The 16,013-nt window shown below is 35.6% G+C and overlaps 1 protein-coding gene and 1 long non-coding RNA gene across 2 annotated transcripts in view; one reads left to right on the top strand and one right to left on the bottom strand.

Moving 5' to 3' along the window:
- LOC143253358 (epithelial sodium channel subunit gamma-2-like) overlaps nucleotides 1-16,013 on the bottom strand; it is a 91,159-nt gene that overhangs the window by 44,341 nt on the left and 30,805 nt on the right. The gene's annotated exons all lie outside the window — the stretch shown is intronic.
- Nucleotides 1-16,013, top strand: part of LOC143253359 (uncharacterized) — a 66,632-nt gene that overhangs the window by 36,757 nt on the left and 13,862 nt on the right. The gene's annotated exons all lie outside the window — the stretch shown is intronic.

Genomic DNA, 16,013 nt, shown 5'->3' on the forward strand with positions numbered 1-16,013 from the left:
GCAGACAATATTGCAAATAAGATGCAAGAGCTAGAATTTGCTTTTATGTTGATCATGTGAGATAAGATTTTGCAAAAGTTTCATAAAGCAAGTTAAGTTCTGTAAAATGAGGATGTGAAATTATAAACGTGCAGATCTGTACGGGTCATTAGCTGACCAACTATACAGTTTAAGGGATGACTTTGAAAGATGTGAAGCAGTTTCCAGTTTCAAAGGAAATACCAGATGTTGATTACAATGCAGCTCAAACTTTAAAAGGTGTCAGAAAGAAGGTACTCAATGACGGAGATGCTCAAGAAGTAGATCTGAATGTCAGATATAAATTTCGTATCACCACCATCTATACAGTTGTTGACAAACTAGAAATTAAGATGAGAAGAAGAAACTACAAAGAAATAACAAACAAATTTTCTTTCCTTAGTGATGTGCCAAATGATGTCACTTCATCTGCTGAAACTGAAAGGTACTCTGTGTTCCCAAAAGCTAATTGATGCTTACCCAGAGGACTTGGACACTAATCTCTCTGCTCAGCTTCAGCAGTTTCACTCATGCGCCATAAGTTCAGTGCAACAAAACTGTAAAAACCAGATTCAGTCATGCTGAACTTTATAAAATAATTTCAGAAGACAAAATTGAGTGTGCATTTCCAAACGTAGACATTGCATTGCGTATATTTTTAACATTAATGGTCACAGTCACAAATTGCACAGCTAAACGTTCATTCTTTGAACTCAAGCCCATTAAAAATCCCAATAGAACAACTATGCAACAAGACAGGCTGGGTGCCTTGTCTCTGCTATGTATAGAAGCAATTTGTTACGCCAAATTAGTTTTGAGGACTTAATCAAAGACTTTGCACTTAAAAATATAGAAGAAAACTTTTAAAATTAAATAAATATTAAGGTATAAGTAAATAATTTCCTTACAGGGTTTTAAGTTAAAGTGTGAATTTGTGAACATCAAAGTGAGAATTGTTAACTCAGAGTGAAAACAAATGTAGAGTAAAAATATTTTTTTTAATTATCGTTAATCAAAGAAGTGATTTCCCTCATTTCTAAATAAAAGGTCTCAATCACTGCTTGATTTTGATTCATGCCGAATCTGTTAAATAAATAACATAAAGTTTTATTTAATATAATTGTGGGGACTGATCTGGAAGAAAATTGAAGGAGGGTTATAAATTTTCAAACTCTTATTTTACTTTCAGCACTTATTGAGTCTTAATGTCTTGTCAATTAAGCAGCGGAGGGGGGCACCATTTTTAGGCTGTGCTTAGGGCATCAGTTGCCTTTAAGCCGGCCCTGTTTACCAGCATTTGAGACAAAATAAACAGATTTATTGTTTGCTTTCTTGTATTTTGTTAACCACATAGCTGCATAATGGGTATTCTGTTCTATGCCAGCCATGAGTATTGAAACCCTGTTTTTAGTACTTATAAGCCTCTGAGATTTAATGCTTAATACACACACATTTTTTCTAATTAACTCAATTTTTAACGTGTTTTTTGAATTAAATATAATATGCAACCACGCCTAAGAAGTTAAGCTTCATTTCTTAAAAGATAAATTATTTTTATAGATTTGTAGATCATACTATTCACAGTATTTACTTTAATGTGCAACATATTTAACAGTAATGAGTTAAACTGTATAAATGTTTATTTTCAAAAGCATTTCTTTGTTGTTTGAGCGACATTTATACACTTCGATAAAATGTCTATTATAGACATATAGTTCATTTTTACCTCCAAAAAGAGCTCAATAATAACTCTTAGTAATGAAAGTAAACTTTTAAGATCGAATCTCTAAAGATGTTAAGTTGAAATAACCACAGAAATTAGAAGAAAAAAGTATCATTAACAGTCCATTCCATATAGTACTGTGGATATTTTCACCATCTTCGTAATTGAATGTTTATAAAAGACTTGACAGTTTCTATTATTTTCAAGGATTTCACCACTCCAGAAGAAGAATTTATAAGTCTTTCACTATTTTTAACTACGATAAATCTGCATGTAAAAGAAAATATTTACTATTAAATATGACAAAAAAAAACTTCTTCACTTTTATCAACAGTCTTCAGTTAGCTAACTTGAAAAAAATATGTAATGTCCAAAAACTCTTAAAACTTAATTTGCTATAACAACTGATACACTTAGTCTGTGTAAAGAAAATTATTTGAATTATTTTTTGTTTAAAATATACATTTTATAGATAGTGTCAGATTATACATGGCCAAATTCATTACATTAGGCGTCTGGGAATTTTGGTAATAAATTTCAACTAAAATCAAACAATTTATTTTCAAGTTAATATATTAAAAACAAACAAAATGTACATACAGATGCTCATCACGCTGTGTAACGAAAGCTTTAATTAATTGTCTCTTTTTCTATCAAAGCTCGCACAGGCTGATTCAGTTATTTTAGGACACAATTGACAAGATGAATTATTTTTCTCAACTCTGTTATTACAATACAGTCTGTTATAATTTTACTTTAAAAGCACATTACTCTATTGACTATGATACAGTCTAGAACTAGAATAATAATAATTTTTGACGACTATTTATGCCCTGACACAATGGCATACACAGAAATACTTCTTTGGAGGGGATGAAGTCAAAAGCAGTGTGAACTTGTGAAGTCAATAAGACATTTTGATGCATATGCTAAATGAATAGATATGTTTTTCACTTTCCAAGAGGTGTGGGTAAGTATTTTTGTGTCTAGTCCCTTTCCCAACAACAACAAAAAGTCAGAGGCATGTCTTTACAAAAAAAAGGAACAACTTTATCATGTTACTTAAAATTACAAATTTATATTTTTGTCATAATTCACTTACGTCAGATAATTAAAACCTAAATAAAATTCTAACAAAGTCTGAGCTCCATTACTTAATTTCTGCTGAATCGAGTCATTAGTTTAGTTATGATCAGTATTAGTTTTTGTTAAGTTTCCTCTTTAAAAAGTTACACTGTATTTCAATTCGTCATTAATCTTTTTTAGTTTTTGGACTTCAACTGATAGAATAATTATGAATATTACTAATAATGCCACTAATTTTGCGGAAAGGTTCTGCTTCCACTAGTTTATAGTGTTTGTTTGTTTGGGAATTTCGCACAAAGCTACTCGAGGGCTATCTGTGCTAGCCGTCCCTAATTTAGCAGTGTAAGACTAGAGGGAAGGCAGCTAGTCATCACCACCCACCGCCAACTCTTGGGCTACTCTTCTTTTACGAATAGTGGGATTGACCGTAGCATTATACACCCCCACGGCTGGGAGGGCGAGCATGTTTAGCGCGATGCGGGCGCGAACCCGCGACCCTTGGACTACGAGTCGCACGCCTTACGCGCTTGGCCATGCCAGGCCCAGTTTATAGTGAGATTAATGATTGGTTAGAAGCTGAATAAATTCACTAATACTTCAGAGTTTGCAAGCAAAAGTTACTCAGTAAAATTTAGTAAAATAAAAGTTATAAAGAGAATTAATTAAAATGCATTTCAGCAGTGTAAAATTTTCCATAGTATACATTAATATATTTAAGAAGAAACAGCTTTTGGCAAGACAAAACAACATAAAAAAAACAATTTATTATACAACTACTGTCAAGCTTTCAAGACAATAGTGGAAATCAACTTTCATATTAATTAATGAAGTAAAAGTGTATTCCTTACTTATTTTCTGAATATACCTTAATAACAAGAGCAACTCCAGGTCCTCAGCTCCTTTGACCTCCATTTCCCAAAAAAATAATTTTCCTTAATTAAAATTCAGTGAATATAAGACATTACAAACAAATGATCAACTTTTTAATATTTTGGATTTATTCTCTTTCTTGTCAGCACCCATATAGCTTTCAAACAATGTTCTTTAAGGAAACTAAAAAACTGGAAATTGTGATTTTGAATTTTATCATTTTTACTATATTATTTAAAATATTCATACAATATATCCATAAACAAAATATATAAGTAACTGAGATTGTCAACCTAATAATACAGTCCCATTCAGTCTAAATAATTATCCAAGGAGTTATCTGAGGCTAAGCTTTAGCCGCAAACAACTGAGTACAATTTAAGGGCAAAATTAAAATGTTGATGCTTACCTATAATGTCTATATCGGTATTTGCAACATAAAAATAACTGATACTGTTAATTACAATAAATATTTAACTATAAAGTCCATTCAACTTTTAAACTTCAAAAGTTCCTGTCCTGTACACACTCCATTTTATAATGACATTAAGTTTCAAATGTAATTAAGCACTAAATGTTACCTATATATTAAAGCTAAGACTTACAAATATTATTTCATAAGTATATCATCCATATTAATATAAAAGTACTGTGTTATATGTTCATGTAACTACGTCACAGGGTGTGGATGCATCTTTACCAAAACTTGTATGAAGATACAATACGTTCACGTGTGGGTACATACAGATTTTAAGTTTTGCATTCTGTGGTTGTTATTATGTACGTTTTTTGCATTTTTTAAATTTCTTTTACCACAGTAGATGGATCTTCACCAAATTTCGTATGGAGGTTCATTGAGCCCATGAAAGATACATTTTTTTAATTTTCAATTTGTGGTTTATTATGGGCGTTTCTGTTTACCTCAATTTAACCCCCTATTGATGGATCTTCACCAAATTTGGCACGCAAGTTTGCAGGGTCTATAGGGGAAATACAAATTTTTGGCATTTGAATTTGCAGGTTTACATTCGCTTTTTTTTACCACTGCTTTGTTCCATGGATGACTCTTCACCAAATTAAGTACAGAGGATCAATAGGTCCGTAAAGAGATATTCATAATTTTTTACTTTTGCATTTTATGGATTTTATTGGAATTTTCGTCTCTTTTATCACTACTTCGCTCTGTGCTGATGGATCTACAAACTTCACATGAACATTTGCTGAGTCTATATGGAAATGTATGAAAAGCTGCAGTTTCACATCTTGTGTTTTCCAGTTTTTGGATGTTTTTGCATTATTTTTACTATAACATAAGAGAAGCATGTTATAAGATAACCTTTCATCAATCAAAAATTTATATAACTACCATCCAAAAGACAGGTTCTCCAGCTAGTATCGCAATATTATTTGAATACAATTTCACGCTCATATGTTAATTCCTACAAAGGTTATTGATATTAAACTATTACTTAAGCATTCCCAAAGTTATAATTTTCCTATACTAAAAAATGTATTTCCTATAAGTACTTACCTTCCTCACAAGAATAGCTACTCTTGTTCAGTGCTGCTTTCTACACGCAAACGTTTTCTTTACACATGCTACTGCTACAAGCCTTCTGCTCCCCCTCTATAAGAATTGGAAGATTGCAACGTATCTCTCATGGAAATCATCATGTGTCACTTCTTAACTAACAGAAGCATAAGATGCCCACGTGATGAACTGTCACTTAGAAGTTTGGCAGAAAACGTCAGCACTAGAGAAAGGTGGTGAGGAAGAGTGTGGAGTGTGGCAGGAATTAAGTACCTTTTGCAAGTGCATTTTCAGGATAGGAAAACTGTAACTTTCGATACAGTACTTACCTCTTTTCTTAAGACTAGCTAGAATCCCACACTGATGAGGAGGAGGGACTGGTGCAAGAGCATAACAGAAGTATTTCCAAAAGCATCTAATGCATACTCCTGGAAATTACAGAATCAGATCTGAACATCAGAGGATGGGAACTACACCACTTTTGAGCTAGGTGTACATTTGGAAGGTGTGAGATATAAAAGTGAAAATGAGAGGACCACATCTGAGTGGGTGAGAATGTGGTGGGAAAGTGATACTAACCATATAAACATACTAACTCAATCCCATACTGAAAAAACTTAGATAAACAAAGGATGCACCCCAATGTGTAGAGAGGTTATGGCTCATCAGACTGTATTCAGTATATCAAGTGCATCCAAAACCTTCTTCCCAGGATACTGACAGGATAAGGATCACACTACCTTCACCTCAAACTCAAGAATAGGAGATTAAGATCACACTGATTCCTGAATATGATATGAGAATTACCTTTGATCTGTTAACCTGAGATTTGACATCTGGTATCTAAATGATGTGTATGACATGGAATCAACTTCCCCAACTTCCAAAAGCAATAACATACATGTAACAAGAGAACAAGTGATAGTCAAAAGATAACCTTTAAACAACCAATTTACACCTGCTGCAATCCACACACAGATAGAGTATTTGGAAGAGGACGATAGACAACTCAAACTGATATGATAACTTATGGTGATTGGTTCACTAATCCAAAACCTTAAGGCATGACAGGTCTGATGAGCAATAACCCTCTGTTTTACCTTTGCAGTCCATAGGTGGTGTGGTCTGAGATGAGCATGTTTATGAAGCAAATATGACAAGATTATTCAAGTGACCTTGTGTAACATCCCATCTCTATGGGGAGCATGTAAAGCTCGAGAAGAAAAAGCATGAGTTCACATGGTAATACAGTGAAAATTCAGAATTAAAGAGTACCACTTAAGGCTCTACAGAGCAGGATCCGTTTTATAAAAAGTAGATCATGTTCCAGAAAAGAAAAAAGTATAAATAAGAACATACCAGTTAAAATAAAACTGAAGTCTGAAGCATGTCCTCAGGTAGTAGACAAAAACCTTGACAAAGATAAAATGGAAATATGATGGAGATAAAGAGAAATGAATATACTGGGAATGGATTGTAGAATACCCTCTACTGGATGACAAAGACAAAAAGCGAGGAAAAGTGAAGTGTTTTAGTTGATAGAAGAACAACTCGAACATAAGCAAGGAGGAAGAAAGTATGAAAGAATAGACAGCTCAATTGGTAACGATATAATGAGAAAGATATTGATAACAGGAGGTTTGTCATGGGATCAACAGATGTGAATGGGACACCAGAAGGAAGCAATATGGGCTACATATAAGAACAAAGAGCTCTGATCAAACACAAGTGTATACCTATCCAACTGAAGGTAAAAATAGAAATAAAAACATGGTTGGTTGGCATTTTATGGCGCAAAGCAACTAGACTATCTGCGCCAAACAATCAGTAAAACATTAAAAGTAAAGAAAATTATTAAAATTCATAAAAGAAATCATGTTAAATAAAATAATGTCTAATTTTTAATTAAAAACTTAAATAGCATTAAAAGGGCAAATGGGTCTTAAAAACTAAAAAAAATTGTAAAATAGAGAGTGTCACCATCGCCAATGATACTGCCCAGCATCAATGGTAAACCTTGGGACAAAACATGTCTAAAATAGTGTCATCATTGAGAGTCGTAATGAAAGAATACCAGTAAAATATGGACTATTGTAACCTGAATGTCACACAGACCACACATTGGTTCATCAGTCCCAGATAAAAGAAAATGATGAGTTAAAAAACTGTGACCAATGCATAGTCTAGTTAGAACAACTTCTTCTTTCCAATCCTTACAGAAACAAGATGGCCAAAATCCAATAGAGGGTTTTATTTGAAAAATCTTTTTTTCAGGTTTTTCACTCCAAATCGACTGCCAACTGGCGCAGAATTGAGACTTCAGTACAGCAACATAGTCAATGCATGATACAAGCACAGCAGTGATAGCACCAGAGCAGATAGACTTAGCTGCAGTGTCACCGAGTTCAATCCCGCAAATAGCAACATAGCCTGGTATCCAGAAGAACTGGATTAAAGCAGATATTAAAGAGAAATGGACCATTCGGTTTTGGATATCAATGAACATTCACGTGAAGCGATTTCAGGACAGTAGAGAACTAAGTGAGTTGGTATAAATAATACAATTCGAGTACTCCTCAGCTTCTATGTGGTCTTAGGCAAGAAAACTGGCATAGAGTTTGGCAGTGAACACAGATATTTTAAATGGGATTCTGTGCATAACCACCAAACTACAACAAACCATAGTAGATTTCAAACTATGCATATAAATGGGAATGAAAGGATGGTTTAAAAGATGTTCAGCAAATAAAAGACCATACTTTCAATTGAGACTATCTGCTTTTTGTTCAGATGACTCAAAGAAAGGTCACATTTGAGGATAGTAATAAGCCACAGTGGGATGGGCTGACCAGTGGATACACCAATGTCATTCAAGGACAAACCCAATTTATTCAACTGCACCTGAATACAAAGGTTAAAAGGAACATGTTCATGGCAAATCACCTATTCTGAAAAAGCAAGGCCTGCTGAGAAAGAAAACAACCACAGGTGGGATGCTGTGGTACGAATCAAAATTTTGAACCATACAGTAAAGATAGTTGCAAACAGCAGAGGTGTAGAAGAGGTTCATGAGACTGTACAAACTCTGGACTGGCGAAGTGCATAAATCCCCAATACAGAGCCGAAGCCCTGATGATGAACAGGTTCCAACATCTTCAAGGTCGAGGTCCTGGCAGAGCCATTGACCAGAGACCCATAATCCAATTTCAATCATATGAGAACATGTTATATCTTTAGCACAGAACATTAAACTGCTCCCCAAGAGGTGGAAGAGACGACACAAAGGATGTTCAGTGCCATGGTACTTGACTCATAGCTGCTTGATGTGTGGCTTATGGTTAAAGATAAGCATCAAGAACTTTGTCTCAGGGATCACAGGAAACACATCTTTACCAACACAAAGTTCAGGGTGGAGGTAAATATCCCATTGGTGGCAAAAGTGCATGTAAATGGTCTCAAAGAGAGAAAAGTTAAAACCATTTGCTGCGATTCATTTCAGAAAACACTTTAGGGCAGTCTGTAGCTTCTGCTCAATGAACTTCATATTCAACAACTGACACAAAATGTGGAAGTCGTCGACATAGAGCCCGTTTTCAACAGTAAGAGGGAGTTATCCCAAGATAGCACTAATCTTTATACCAAAAGTGTGACACTCAAAACACAGCCCTGAGTATCTCCAACTTCCTGTAGGAAAGAACAGATCAAATCCACATGAACTTGGAATCATCTACCCATCAATTTTTTTTAATAAAAATGGGCAAATGGCCATGCAACCCATATAAATGGATATCCTGCAAAGTACCATACCTCCCTGTAGTATCTGACACAAAACGTCATCACTTGAGAAAAATTTCTCTGATCGACGTTACAAGTCGAATCAGATAGTCCACAGTGGAACACTATTGTTGGCTAAGAAGGTGGAGGACAAAGCAGAATTGCTGGATACCCAGCAAAAGTTTTCACCAAAAGTAACAATAATGCTCTGGCATCAACCACTTCACAGCTATCAGAGAGCAAGATCGAACGGAGGACAGAATTATACTGCCCACTAACCTTCTCAGTCTTGTCCCATATGACTTTGGAACTGGTTGTAGAGAAGATGCTGGTTGTGAATTTAATCAAAGATGCCGTCTGGCTTTGACATCTTACCTGCCGAGCATGCCCACAGGCTTGCTGAAAAGCAATTGGTTTTAAATTGTGGGATACTTACAAAGGGTGTACCAGGCCCATTTTGAGCCTTCTGTCCCATGTGGCAGGCAGGATTTCACCACAGACGAGGGTACTGTGGGATACATGTTGAGTTTCAAGAATACATTGAGCAGCTGCCTGGATAATATAGTCAGTCACCGCTGCAATGTAGTTACCTATCAATGCCTTACAGACGACAGTGTGATCTAGTTCCATGAAAGCAGCAAAAGAGGGCCAGTTGGCTTGGTCTAGTTTCCACTGGGGCACATAGATCAGATGGCATCAACCGCAGCCAGCCTCTCTTAAAATGATAGGAAAATGATCACTGCCCCAAAGGTTACTCTCAACCCTCCATAAAAAGTGGTAGAATAGTAAAGGAGAGCAAACTGAGAGATCAGTTGTAGTAAAAGATTGACTAAGTGCATGAAAAAGGTATAAGAATCAGTGTTGAAGAGAGAAAGGTTGTAATCTGAGAGCATATGCTCTATGGAGCGACCCCTCACATCAATATCAGCACCTCCCCAGAGATGATTATGTTCATTTAAGTCCCCCAGGATTAAAAAGGGAGATAGCAACTGTTCAATGAGAGCATCAAGGCCTGATTGATCATAGGTCTCTCCAGGAGTCAGGTAGAAAGAAGAAACAGTGATGGTATGACCCAAGGAAACATGGATTGCTATGGCCTACAAAGGTGTGTCAAGTGGCAAAGACAGGGTAAACACATGCTGATTGACCAGCAGTGCCACGCCTCCATATACTCATCCATAACATAACATGTCATTTCTGTATGAAGAAAACTGCCAAAGAATTGCTGTATCAGTGGGTTTCAGAAATGTTTCCTGTAAGGAAAGACAAACAGGATGATAAAAACCAATCAGTGCTTTGATGTCATTGAAATTAGAATGCATACCTTAAAAGTTCCACTGTATCAAAGTGGTCATTTTTACTTACGTGAAGGAAAACTAGGTGGAGAGCCCTTCTGTTTTTGACCACATTATTTCACTTTATTAGAAGGTGTATCAAACTTCATGGATCCTGTCTGGGTCGAGTGGGCAGATCTCTGTTGGTGGATGAAGATTCCAGTGACTATATCTCAGGATCAAAGAAGATGGACTGGAGGAAATGCCAGATGATAGAGCCAAAGGAAGTGAATCCAGGAAACCACTGGAAGGAACGGTGGGTACAGACATAGATATTTACATTGACTTATCATAGCTCTTAAACACAAAGGGCAAAAGATTATTCACATCATTTGAAAATCGACAAGAACGAAAGTAAGAAGAGTGAGAGCCACTACAATTTACACAATGAAAGTCCATTTTGCACTTGTATGCATCATCATCCTTGCTACCAAAATGATCACATGTCAAGGAACCACATGATGTTTTCAAGTGAGTGAACTGCTGACATTGAAAACATCTGAGAGGGTTCGGAAATATGGACATACCTTGCACATTAGATAACCTGCCTTGATGGTGGTAGGTTAGCGTAGTGTTGTGAACACCAAAATTAGAACATTGATCAGCAGCAAAACTTCATCATTGCAAGTGGAGATAAGCCTCACTGCAGAAACTCCTTGGGTAGAGAAACCAGTGAGGATCTCTGACTTAGGGATGTTCTTCAAATTCTTCTCGACAATAACTTCTCGTGACGAATTCAATGTAGCAGGGGAGTAATCTCAATGGGTATATTCCCAATGGCCTTTAAATTCAATAGGAGTTCACTGTGTTTTGGAGTTGATGTTTCCACCAAGATGTCCCTAGAATGTAGCTTTTTTGTCTGACTTAGGAGAGCCAGCAAGTCCCTCTAATCCATTCTGAATTAAAAAAGAAGACATTTGCCATAAAGATTTGCATATAATTTGTTGTAGAAGTTAGACTGCTGTTCAAAATCTTCACAGCATGGTCGTTTACCTATTGTCTGTTTTTATTATATTATTTGTATTTTGAGTTGGGATATCCATAAAAAAGAAAGAATATTTCAGTGCCCACTGACTCTACTCACCCTATGAGGGGGTGTACTACAATGCCAAACAAGGACACTGTAGCAATGCCAGGGTTTTGTGAACACTATACCCAAACACCAGCATCAGACACAATGTCTACAACACCCATTGAGAACATCTAACACTGGTACTTGGTTGACCCTAGCCCAAGTGACCAGCTAATTGACCCTAGAGGCAACTCCAAAGCTGCCTGTCTACAAGAATTTAAGGCCAAAGTGGTGTGTTAGTGTTGGACCCCTCAACTTCCAGGATCCTCTTCCCCCCCCTTTCACAGGTCTCCACACACGGCAAACATGTGGGTGCATCTTTAGGTTCCAGAGAAGATAAACTGAAAGAACAGAACCTTCTCTAGGAGGTCACCTTACCACATATAGGAGTCCATACCAAGGGTAGGAAGGAAAATAACTGAAATGGTGAACAGCCATCCTGAGCTGTAAAGGTCTTTAAGAGAAATGTACAATCCAGATAGAGGAGAAGATAAGGTGATGAAACGTAAGTGAGATATCAATGACAACAAAATCCAACTTTCAACATTCCCAGGCTGGGAAAGAAACACATTTCACAAGAAAGATGTAAAGAACACAAGAAAGTGGTTCAAATAAAGATAAATCATATTAATGTTGAACTACATAAATGACTCAATTCTGAAGGGTAGAATGCCAGGTAGGGAGAAGTATCTGGTTTGTTTGTTTTTGAATTTCACGCAAAGCTATGAGAGGGCTATCTGCACTGAGAAGTATATGGAAGAAATGCATAAGCAGGGTAAAAGCAGGGGAAACATAAATTGTACAATATCCAAAAATTAAAGATATATAAAAAGTGACTATCCAATATTCAGAAAGCTAGGAGACCAAAAATCCACAATCAAACAGCTAGGTGAAGAATGACCACTGCATGAGCCATGTTAGGCTTGTCAATGGGAAATCCCCTAGTAGTATACCAACAGCAGAAAAACAGTAAAAAAGCAAAATGTGAAGGTTGGGAAGTAGAACATTTGATTGGGGTTGACAAAGAAAGGAGAAAGAAGTGGACAACGAATGGTGGAGCAGTTGATTCAATCTTGAAAACCGACACTGAGGTGGCCAAGAGACAGTACATGAGGTACAGGTGACCAAAATAGAGGTAATTTAGTGTTGAGGTGCATAGAAAAGTTATTAATCTGGGGAAACCCCACTGATAGTAAAGATTCAACAAAACAAAAGAATGTAATGCCCACTTCATGGGAGATATCTGGTTAATGCACAAAAGACAATCCAAGTGGCACACCAGCTGTCATATGGGCTTAGTCCAGACACCACTACAGATCAACTTGTATGAAAGGAGAAATATAACTAGAGGTGAAAAGATCTCAATCAAGGCTCCATCCTCCATGAGGTGCCCACTAAGTACATTTCATAATACAAATCATAAAGGAAAAAATAGTACTCAACTGATATTGGTGTTCAAATGGACAACATATTGGGTGAGTTTGAGAAGAGACTTCTCCAATTTCAGCCACCACAGAAAGTAGCTGGTTAGTATTATTGGCCAATTCCTGTTACAAATGAGTCAACATAAGCCAGCCATCCATGCCATAATTAAATCACAGCTCCAGAGCATGGAAATATGTTGCAAAAGCCTGAACAATCTCACAAAACATGTAAGGTACCAAGGCAAGTCTAAAAGGAAGATACCAAAATTAATATACCACTTCAAAATGAGCAAACCAAAGATAATTTTGTTTGTTTGTTTAGAATTAAGCACAAAGGTACACAATAGGCTATGTGTGCTCTGCCCACCACGGGTATTGAAACCCAGTTTTTAGTCTGTAAGTCCACAGACATACCACTGTGCCACTGGGGAGCCCAATGATAAGAACATGACAGGTGATAGTTGTATATGTAATAAACTCTAGAGACATACCTAGATTTTATCTATGACTCACGAGAAAATGCCTCCTTTAGGGTAAGAAAAAACTCCATGATGAACTGATATAGTGAAATGAAGTAGTTGAAGCAACACAAATCGATTACTGGCTCCCAAACCCTGGTTTTCTTGGAGATAATGAAACAGGCAGGAATAAAAATCTCTTGAAATATGGGAAACAGGCATGATTGTTCACTGCATAAGTAACACTCAACCTGTTTCTGACAGACACGGGTAGATCACAGAGTCTCAAGAAAAGAAGGAAACTGGGAATGGAGAAACCAAAGGGTGGGAAGAATTGGAAATTGGAAGGATATGAGGCAATGGCAAAAACAAGTGGGCTAAAATATATGTTAAGGTGAAATGTTGGTGGACTGATGTCAAGCTGAGGATGAGATGAGGGCTAAAGCAGAAGAAAGAAAGACAAGATAATCTTCAAAAACCTTCAGGATTTCTGTGGAGTCTCAGAGTGAAGTGTATGTAAGAAGGACATAGCAAGAAGTTGTAGGGGTAAGGATATTGAACATGTGAAAGATAGGCATGATTTGAGAGCCAACCATGTTATGCTCCTATTGGTAAGGAAGTGATGCAAAATCATTTGCATGAGACACAGGTTGGATTTTCAGTGCCACAGAAGGCTTGTGGCATACATGAAGAAAAGTTTGCATACAGAGGGTAGCAATGAACAAGAACAACTAAGCTTGTGACAGGAAGCAAGTGCCATACTGGAAGTTATGAGAAGTACATTAGTTTATTTGGTTTGGTTTTGTTGAAGATACAGCTTAACAATGGACTATCTGTGCTGTGTCAACCATAGGAACCAAAGCCCAATTTTTATCATTAAAAGCCTTGAAACTTACTGCTGAACAACAGACTTGCATATCCTCCTGTTTTAGTTTTTTCTTTCTAAACATACTGGAATCCATTTGCTTTCACAATATCTAATTAAAATGTATGGAAGATTTATTTGTAGGAATAAATGCAACCCTTCTAAAAATCATATGCTATACATGTGATCAATACATAACTTTTTTAAAAAAATGTAAACTTTGCTTTCTCTACTTCATGTGTTTTCCAAACAAGTACTAGTTCTCTATATGCATCAAGTAGACAGTAATGCTCAATCGTGGTGTTGACACCATTACTGTCAGTAGCATATTCAATTTATCATAAATGACAGTCATTATTTACTTGTATTGTGACTCCCTAGTTTATGTAACTTGTAAAGTTGGTAACTAAGACCACTTTGTAGGTTCTAGCTCTTTGTATTGTATAGAAAAGCAGAAATGCAAATTTTATTTTAGCTGTAAGCTTATATACAATATATTATATTTACCTTTATGACTATTTTAAACATTTAACTGGAAATTTTGTAGCTCCAAAAGTAAGTTGAATGGTATATAAAGGCATTAGCTTAGTTAGAATCTATTCTCTGTGATTTATATTCAAACCACTGGGTATAATCAGTAATTCTTAATGAGCATAAAAACATTTCCACCAGTTTGTTTCTGTACAGTCAAAATAAATAACAGAAACAAGAAAAAAATAACTGTACCAGTAAGTGACTTCTGATAGGCCACTTTTAATGCCTCTTGGAAGGAAAAGGATTGATATTACATCATAGATGTAAGTATGTCTAACTTAAATCTATTTTATCACAAATACCCATTTTTCTATATTCTGATCAAGTTTTCATAATATGGTAAAACTCTGACCTATACAAACATACAAGAAATCAATGACACCAAATCTTGCCTTTCTTCTTTTTTAAGCACAAAGTTAATCAGTGACATCAGACTTCACCACTGGACCACTAAGCTTCACACATATGTATTATAAAAAAATCAAGATGTTAATAATTGTAATGATACAGTATGCGTGTAATAAGAATGTTAGCAACACTTGGAGAAAATGTTTGATGAGTATTTTTAATATGTTATAGAAAGCAGTTGTTGATTCAAAATAAACACACATTTTTATTTGTTGCACTACCTTGTGTTCACGCTACTACTACCACTAGATGTATGAAAGAAACATTAATTAAGTAATCTGTGATTTTCATATATAGCATCTTTACTATAACTGCTTATTATTAACAGTTGGAATGTAAAGTTTAGTAATTTTTGACATTTAACATGTAAATTTTATTTTCTAATCAAACTATTTGTCTGTCATCACTTGAAATGCCGATGATATACTGCAAGTATTGATAGCCTTTTTACAGTGTAGGTTTAAATATACTTTTGTCCCAGCTAAAAATATGGTTTTAAAGTTAAGCTTGAAGACATAATATCTATTATATTGAATTTATATGCATGTTTGTCTGGAACAATAAAGATTTTGACTCCTAGATGTGGAAATAATTTCTAGTTCAAAGCCCACCACTAAAATAAACATTTATATAGGACAACAGGATTTCTTGGTGGAATAAGTAGGAACCATTTCAAAACCAAAATGAAACTGAAAGATAATTGTTTTCATTTACTTAGGTTAATGCTGCCTTTATATTTCCAGAAATCCGGCCTTCTTGTTATGACAACTTAAACAAACTGAAACATACTTAAAATGTTATTTATTACACATTCTCTGTTTGAAATAACTTTTTGTTGTTGGCATCAATTTATCTGTAATTTCATAACAAAATATAATATATGGATGTCATCTGACATCTACTATAAACATTCTGC

This window comes from Tachypleus tridentatus, chromosome 6 (genome assembly GCF_004210375.1).
Source record: "Tachypleus tridentatus isolate NWPU-2018 chromosome 6, ASM421037v1, whole genome shotgun sequence".
NCBI lineage: Eukaryota > Metazoa > Arthropoda > Merostomata > Xiphosura > Limulidae > Tachypleus > Tachypleus tridentatus.